We start from the raw sequence: 7,176 nt of genomic DNA, 5'->3' as shown, positions 1-7,176 counted from the left end.
GGGATGCAAGACGATCTCACATAAGAACGCCTCCAATGTGGGATTCGGTCTATTCATAAACGATATCACCATACGCGTTAATAGCCAATAGTGCCCAATCACCACTAAATAAAATACAAGTAGTATATGTTTAATGTTAGTACAAGAACTTTCAATGAATTAACTAGTAAAACTTTACTTACCCTAGATTAAAAGGAGCAAAAACGATTTAGTTTTGTTGTGAAGTCATTAATCTGCTACATAGGTTCCGAGCCCTAATTTCTTGAATGATTTGTCCAGTAGATATAAGGGATGGGTCAACAAATATGTAATTTGAAACTTATTTTGAGTGCAAGTACATATAAAAGATTAAAAGTTAATAAACAAGTATCTATAAAAAATTAGTGTATCTAAACGAATGAATTATAATGCTTACGTCTTATATGCAACCAACGTGAAAGTCTTAACTTCTCACATGCTACAAAAGTCAATAATGTAACAAAGTGATTATAATGTAACAATATGAAAGTCTATGAAAGTCATTAATGCAACAATATGGAATTCATAATGCAAACATCAACCAGTGCAACAAATTAAGCAAATTTAACTAATTACCTCTAAAGTTTGTTCATTTTTGCTCTCATTCTTTAAATTCTCATGTTCATCATTCAGAATGATCATGTCCATATTCACCTTGTCCTCTTGCATAACATCATTCGTCTTCACCTTTTTTTTCAATTTATTTTCGGATTCAATCTCATAGTCCAATCTTGGTTTGGACCAAGATCCATGTGTAGACTTCATTTCACCTTGTGTCATTCAAATAGCTTCTAATTTTTTAATGTGCAAATGAAGCGCTTAATTCTCTTGACTAAGCTCCTCAATGTGAACCCTTCCTTCTTTTGAACATTTGACTGTGTGGAAGTAAGAGGTTGGGGTAACAAAATCGTCAACACACGTACATGCCCACTATGCTCTTGTATACTTTAGGCCTATGTCAAAACATCATTGGGAGATGGATCTTTGTTGCCAAGTTGATTATAAGTCTTTAAGAGTTTGTCTTGGGAAGAAATGTAAATTTGATAATAATTTCATAAATGTATATATAAAATTATCGAGAATATAAAATGTAATGCATGTCTTACAATTTGTTTGACAACTTCTTGGACACGTTCATTGTTGTATTTTCCATTCTTATCTACTCAAGCTTTCTTCCACATGAAAGCTCGGTCAAAATCACCTTCCTGTGAAGATACTCTTTTCTACATTTCAGCGTACACAAAATTAGATTAACATCACCTTTAAGACTCAGAAAAGTTTAAACTAATATATTCACCATTTCCTCACGAAGATTAGCATAACCTTTTCTTGAAAGTCGACAATTATACTTATACTTAAATCCACACTCTTGTTGAAGGATTCTTTTTCTCTACACAAATGTTACAATTATCAGTAAAAATTAAAAATGTTCTTAATAAATATTAATACCTCAAACTTTTCACTTAATCTAGATCTAACAAATTCTTCCCAATATTTTTTTATCAATGTAGGAATACATTTCCAGTGGTTGTCTTAGAAGTTGAGGTTCATTCTTGAATGGCATGATATGCCTCATCGTCAACCAATGCTTAAACTGACGAAATGTTGTCCCTACGGTTTTAAGAATGGGCTTTCTAGATCTACTATCGATTATAAAGGCAGCCTATAGATTGGAGCATTAGTGAAAACATACATATCTCAATTCCAAACAACATTTTCAAAAAATATAAACATTTATACCTCAACTATGTTATATATCTTATCCTTCAATTCAATAGACACATGCTTTCACATTGCATAAGTAATGGGGACATGGTAATGCACGCATGACCCAATAAAGGAGTTTAACTTGCCCCCTATTTTCGCCGATGGGTACTCTGTTGTCATTGTATTCCACTAGTTTTCTCTCCTACACTTCTAACTCGTGTCACATCGAACATAATGGTGGATCCCAACTTTCTTTTTCGTTTTAGTCTTTGTTTCATTCTGTTGAGCAACATCATCTCCACTAACCTCTAAGTCTTTGTTTCTTGCCTCTAAGTCTATGTGCTCCATGTGGTATAAGACCCTGTCAAACAAAGATTAAAAAGTAATATATACATATTAATCAAATGTAATACATGTAGATAACAATAAGCCCAAAATCAAACGTCACATGTAAGAACCCACCCACAAAATATTATTTAGGAATCCATGTGCCTTCACAGTTTGTTTGTACATATGTATTCTCATCCAAATCATTACTTCCATCATTATTTGGCATATCATTGACTCCTTCTTGATAGTGTAATATGGTATCTCCAAGTCGTCATCATTATATTGATCTTTAAATTCTTTTCATGGTGGAGTAAGCACAATTGACCATCTAACGTCATTTGGGTCCTCAACATAGAACACTTGTGTTGCTTAGGTTGATAGTATAAAAGAATCAGACTTGGAATCTATTCTATTCAAATCAACTAACACAAAACCAATTTCATCCATTTTCATACCACTATTATTCTCAACCCTATCACATTTAAGCACTGCAACATTTAACTTATATAGTTAAGTTTCCATATGTCTTGTATCACTCCATAAAAGGATATATCTCCAATTACGGGATTTTTATTTTTTAACTGGACACTTGCATTGTTTTTGCCACTAAACTAACTCCACTATTTTATACACTTCGATCCATATCATAAGACTTTGTGTGATAGCAACATCCATTAATGACATAACTATTATATCTAATCACAAAAGGATGAGGGCCATGAGCAATCCACCTCAAGTTATTTGAAACTTCAACATTTTCTATTGCAAACTCAGTTGCCACCTACTATGAATTTTGTCTAAACGTAATTAATTGTTGTTTTTTTATATAGAAAAGTATCTATAAGATAGTTAAGTTTAACTTTTTAACTCTTCTTGTAACCAAGATATGAATGTTTGATTATGTTATTCTTGAATCCAGTTTTTATAAACGACCCTACTTGGGTATTGTAATTGCAATACTGTCATATGTTTACTTGAAAATTGAAACATTATAATATAGTTAGGTATATATCATAAAATTCAATGAAAAACATAGGTTGAAACTTACATATATAATATAGTTAGATCGCGGAAACTTACTCTATATATGGTTGCACATCAATTGTATTTTCCAAAAAATATCGATGAGCTTGGTATAGAAGATCCTGTTCAGGTTTGGAAGAAACTTTGATAGATAATAGTCTACCAATGCTTGAATTGTCTAAATAGTCATCTAATTGGTCAGTGTGAAGCTCAATAGGAGCACTCCAGATAACAAGTCTGAACAAATTTCAACAGCTTCTTCTACTATAGAACTTTTAGCAATACAACCCTCTGGACGATGTCTATTTCTCACGTAGTTTTCTAGAACTTTCATGAATCGTTCAAAGGGATACATTCACCGTAGATATATAGGCCCACAAAGCTTGAATTTTCTAACAACGTGTACTGTAAGATGCATCATGATGCTGAAAATGAAGGAAAAAAATATTTCTCAAGTAAACACATGATCACCATAATATTTTCATCCAACATTTCCAATTATTGCACATCTACGACTTTATTACATATAAGATTGAAAAGTGTACGCAACCAAGTTATTGCATACTGAACGTGTTTTGGAAGCACAAATCTTATAACAATAGGAAACATCTGTTGTAAGATCACATGAAAATCATGAGATTTTAAACCATTAAGTTTTAAATCTATCATTGACACAAGGTTCTTAACATTGGAAGAATAATCTTTAGGAACCTTCATTTCTGACAATGTCTTCAAAGCATAACTTTTTTCTTCCCTTGTAATAGTGTATCAAGTAGAAGGAATAAAGATTTTTTTGTGCCTTCTAATTGGTGCAAGCTCTGGTCGAATTTTCAAATGGACTAAATCACGTCTAGCATTCAATCCATCCTTACTTTGTTCGAGAATATCAAGAAGCGTACCCAATATATTCATGCAAATCTATTTTTTTTCAATGTGCATCACATCTAGACAATGTTTAACGTGAAGATTTTTTCAATATGGTAGCTCAAAAAAAAGAAGACAATTTGTTCCAACAATTCTTTGTGTTTCCTTTCGTAGGTTGCTTTTTATTCTTCTTCTTTCCTAATGAAAATTCAAGATCTTTTATTCTTGGATATATAGCCTCTCCAGACAGGTTCAGAAATTGTTCCAAGCTCCTTATGACCATTAAATGAATTCTTTTGACGTCAGTATGGATGATTACATACTAGAAATTTTCGATGTCCAAGGTATACCATTTTCTTCCTATATTTCAAACTAATAGAAGACGTATAATCTCCATAAATTCGACATGCCTTATACCCTTTCACACTACATCCACTAAGATTTCTATATGCAGGAAAATCATTGATTGTCCATAACAAAACTGCCTTTAAACTGAATAATACTTGTTGATAAGGATCATAACATTCAACACCACTTTCCCACCAGAGTTTTAAATCTTCAATTAGTGGTGCTAAGTATGTGCTGATGTCATCCCCTAGTTGCTTTGGACCTGATATCCACATTGCTAGCATCATGAACTTCCTTTTCATGCACAACCATGGTGGAAGATTATAAATTACTATCACTACAGGCCAACAACTATATTTAGAACTCATTTCACTGTGTGGGTCTATTCCATTAACTAACAATGCTAAATGAAGATTCCTAGGTTCAGAACCAAAGTCTGGCCACAAAAATCTACTAACTTTCAGGCTGGAGAGTCTATAGGATGTCGTAATTTACCATTTACTTATCGCTCATTAGAATGCTAAATCAAATTCTTAGCACAGTCAATAGTTCTAAACAACGTTTTAAATTGTGGGTGGAAAATACCATACAACTTTTGCATGAATTTGTTTTTTCCCTTCGTTTGCATTCTTATCATACTTCCACCTTGGTTTACCACATTTAGGATATTCAATTACATTAGCATATTCTTTTCTATACAAACAACAATCGTAGGACATGCATGAATCTTTTTATAATTTATTCCTAGTGCACCTAATGTTTTCTTTGCATCATACATTGATGTCGAGAGCTCATTAATAGTAGGCAAAATTTCCTTTAAAGTTTGACTAGTTCTGAAAAACTAATATCTCTCCATCCATATGTTACTTTTAAATTATACAACTTAACCAATGTAGACAACTTGGTGAATTTTTTGTATCCTTTGTATAATGATTTTTCATCATCATTAAGAAATTTCTCAAATTTATTTGGGTCTTTTGAATATTCCTCATGAAAAATTTCAACCATTTCTTTTATACTTCCAACATCGTTCTCTTCATAGATGTAGGTGTCCAACTTGTAAGATTCCCCATGTAAGGATGAGGTAGACAGTTGTTCACCATGCCAAAACAAAATTTTATAACTTTCATCAAATTTCTAATACCATTGCGACTTTGGTTTTCACAATTCCCACATTTCAAACAAGGACAACGAATAAAGGCATTATTTGTATTAGAAAATCCAAAATTGATGAAGTTTTCTACACCCAATTCATAATCTTTGGACAATCTACTCTTGTGCATCCACAATTTATCCATAGTTGTAAATCTAGTAAGAAAAGATGACGACTAATTGTAAACTTTCGATAAAATTATATCCTTTATATTAAAAAAATAACACTTACAAATGTCACTTACTAATTATTTTTCGACAAATAAAGTGTAGGTAACAAATTAATTGACAACTTTGACTAAAGTCATGTCCTAGGTGATGACTATCAGAGATAGTGAGATTTATTGACCAAATCACATAGAAGTTAGAGACGTTTAAAGAGATTTGTGACTTACTGATTAATTTTCAATGCAATCATTTACATAAGTATCTCTGGGTTAAACATTCTATCAAATTTTTAGCTTTCAATGGGTCCTGAACATAGCATACACATAACTCTAGTTAAGGGTAAATCTAAAAACTACAATGCAAAGTTCATAAAACCAATCAATTCTATCTTTAATAATTGAACACATTTTAGGACCAAACAAACATTCTAGTAAAAATTAGAGTAGAACAACGCCAAAAACTCCAAATAAAACATCAAATAGGACCAAACAAATATTTTAAGACCAAAATATGATTCACATTTGAGCAACAACGCCAAAAGTCTCCAAAAATAACACCAAAAATCTCCAAATAAAATGAGACCAACAAAGAAAATAGAGACCAACACTAGAAGAGAAAGAGAGAAAACCACCAAGAAAATAGAGACAAACATCAGCCAGAGAGAGTACCATCCATTACAAAGAGCTGAAAAACCTAAACTACAAAAGAGTACCATTCATTACAAAGAGCTAAAAAACCTAAACTACAAAGAGAGCACCATCCATTTTAGGAAGAAGAAAACAAGTATAATCGAAATGTGAGAATTGAACTTACAGTGGTTTATGTTGGTACCATCCTCAATGTAGCAATGTGGAACCACCAGCGACAACATGGAACCTCTTCTCGGAAGCGTGAAGGGACCGATTGTATAGCAAACCCTAAATTTTGGGAAGAACTTCGAAGACAATGGAAGATGAAGTGAAAAGCACACAAGTGTGTTGATCGATCTTTTTCCGTAGATGATGGAAGCCAAAATCGCGCACGAGGATTTTCTAGTTTTTAAGAAAATTAGTTATACTTGACATTTTAAAAATGACAAGAAAACAAAATTAAACTTGGTGTTTTTTTAGCTATTAAGTACTTAGTCAGCGTGAAAAAAATCCGAAATATTCAGCCATCCTCCGCCTTTTTCATTATTTTTTATGCTTTTATATATTACTTGACATTTTTTCATAAAAACGTCAAGTACTTTTAAATTGCAAGTGTCAAGTAATGTTGTTTTTGTAGTAGTGGTTCCAAGACAATCTGTCTACTTTCAACCAATTCACGGATGAAGTGATGTCTGATGTCAATATGTTTTGTCCTACTATGTTGGACAAGATTTTTAGAAACATCTATGGCACTCAAGTTATCATTGTACAATGTCATAGCATTTTGTGGGACATCATATTCTTTGACAGTTTGTTTCATCCAGAGAAGCTGAGTACAACTGCTTCTAGTAGTAGCATATCCGGCTTCAACAGTGGAGAGAGACATAGTTCTACTTCTAGTTGAACCAGGAAATTAGATTGTTTAAAAAAAAAAGAA

Source organism: Benincasa hispida, unplaced genomic scaffold (genome assembly GCF_009727055.1).
Source record: "Benincasa hispida cultivar B227 unplaced genomic scaffold, ASM972705v1 Contig793, whole genome shotgun sequence".
NCBI classification, from domain to species: Eukaryota; Viridiplantae; Streptophyta; class Magnoliopsida; order Cucurbitales; family Cucurbitaceae; genus Benincasa; species Benincasa hispida.
Note: the sequence above shows the minus strand (reverse complement) of the source record.